The sequence below is a fragment of the Primulina tabacum genome, chromosome 16 (assembly GCF_025594145.1).
Source record: "Primulina tabacum isolate GXHZ01 chromosome 16, ASM2559414v2, whole genome shotgun sequence".
NCBI classification, from domain to species: domain Eukaryota; kingdom Viridiplantae; phylum Streptophyta; class Magnoliopsida; order Lamiales; family Gesneriaceae; genus Primulina; species Primulina tabacum.
The window spans coordinates 31,533,358-31,535,844 of NC_134565.1; positions in this window are offsets into that span (position 1 = coordinate 31,533,358).

The window sequence follows — 2,487 nt, forward strand, 5'->3', positions numbered from 1 at the left end:
ATGTCCGTAAGCCAATCAAAAGAAAAAATATCCAGTTGAAAGATAAGGGTAACATTCTTATGGCTTTACTACGATATGAACAATTGCCTAGTATATGCTAAAAATGTGGTAGTTTTGGCCACATAGCAAAGGAATGTCCAACCGGCGGGTCTTCGTTAAGACTATTGCTACCTCTACTACTGGGAAAATTGCCAGGTTTTTATCCCTAGACTGCGCTTCAAGTGAATCAGTGGAGGGTAATTTAAAAGAATGGAATCTGTATGGGCTCTTATCCATTCGATCCACTTCTGGGAGAAAGACATAGCTAGCATGGGATCTTAGAGGCTAGTTCAGCTTCGATAAGACCAGTAGTTTACAGGCTTATAAGAAAGGACCATCCGCGAAAGAAGTTCTTTAGGGCCAAGATTCCCTTTGCTCGCTCTTTCTACTCTAGTTAGTTATCGCTCCGTAAACTCCTTCCTTGGTGGCCTTTGATCAGATGAGGCTATCTTGCCTGTTCATCTATAGTGAATCCAGTCTTTCTGAGCAAACTATCGACTCATGAATAGAGCCGGAAATCAATTCAATTCATGTATGAGCCATCCATAAGGAAATTCTCCTAGTAAAGGTAATGTAAGTTGTGAACCGATAGGCCATTTCGAACCCTGGGATTCTATTAAATCATTGGCCTTTCCTTTCGGATCATAGGTGGGCTGATAAGTCCGGCTAATTTGGTTTATTGAAAGGACTGTAAGGCTCCTACTCTTTCTTCTCAGGCGTGGTAAGCTAACAAAGCAGATAGATAGATTAAACAAACTATCTAAGTGCGGGTACCAACTCCCACTAATGACCAGGGATTCACGTACCGATGCTACTCTGGGTCAGCAGTACCAAGCTCATAGGAAAAAGATTCATTCTACTAACAATGATATTGGTACGTCGCCGCGTCAATCTCGATCGAACTATATGACATGACTGTTGAATGCAGACGGACATTCCCTTCCCCGAAGGCCTAGAAGTAAGCCATAACTCTTAACGATGCAAGGAATAGCTATCGTTTCGTGCCCAAGTCCAAGCACGGGCTCTTCCCTTATATTCATACCACAACGAGAAGGTATGGTGAACACTGATGATCGACCTTCAGTGCCTAGTCTTCCATTAAAGAAGAGGAGCGGACCTACGTCTAGAAGAGAATACCGGCTAAGCCGATGGGAAAGGTATAGTTACGTATTAGAACTTTTATACTACGAAAATCACAGGCATACTAACTTGGATTGTTACCGGAATGTCTGTCATCAATTGAACTCCTAACTGACACCAATCTGTGCTCTCCTACGAGTAGGAGTGAATATGCGCTGTTCTCTTTCTTGTTGATTTCGCAGGACAGACAGATATTGAATTAACAGAGAAGTAAGGCGACGGAAGGAACGGATTGCATTAGTCTCAGGGACATAGCCATTACGAGATTAGACCGATCAGAGAATGGAAGAGGTAATTAATAAAGAGTTGCATGTATCGAGTCTTTACTTTAAAAGTTGCACTAGCATTAGCAGGAGGAGCACTAGAAATAACCTCTCTCAGATGTCCATAATCGATCGGATAAAGATGTTATCCATGTTATTCAAAAGGTAGTCGATAAAGATTCATCCCCAGCTCTGCTCTTATTGCTAGCTCTTTTCCTTTTTGCCTGGCACTGAAGAAGAAAGATTAGATGCGCCTTATCCGCTATTTGCGACGTGAATCGAGTTGTAAGACTAGAAAATGAAGGAAGCATTTTTCTTCTTGATAAGGAGAAAGGGCAATATTGGAAGCAGATTCAGCCAGCCCGGAGTAACCAGAGCAAGTTCTCTCCATAGTGGGAATGACTATTCTTGCAAAAGAAGAACTCTCTGTTCTTTGTTTCTATTCTGGGTCTGCTTTGCCAATGCACTGATAGTTATGATTCTTCGATCTCGAAAGTGAAAAGATCCGGATTGGATGTTCTTCAAAGATCTCCCCTGCTTACCTTTAGCGGGGATCAAAACGACTTATATAAATAATAAGGAGGGATACACAAACCTGAGCCTTCAAAAATTCAACAGATTCCACTATAGCAACTCAACTCTTCAGATCAGGAATCGCCTTTATTATATTATCTATTTTTTATTCACGCCCTGTGCCTGAGCTAACTCATTTCTCTTTCGACTGGAACTCCTAAATCAGTAAATCCGGAAGTCACTTTGATACCTTTCCAAGAGTCACTCGCTTCTTTAAGCCATGCCCTTAGCACCAAGACTACTGGCCCTTCCTGCAAGAGCAGAAAGATCCATTCTTTGTCCTGTCCCTCCTTCAAGGACAAGAGATGGGGATGAAATAGCCGCGCTCGCTTATTCGATTCGTCCTCTATCTAAGTTCATTTGTGATGAAATCTTTTCCTACCCTAAGGTCAGGCTTAAGCTTATTCTCGTCAGTTCCCTCACTCTCTTTTCTTTCAATGGCATTTGCTTTCAATTCAGTAAGAAAGAGATT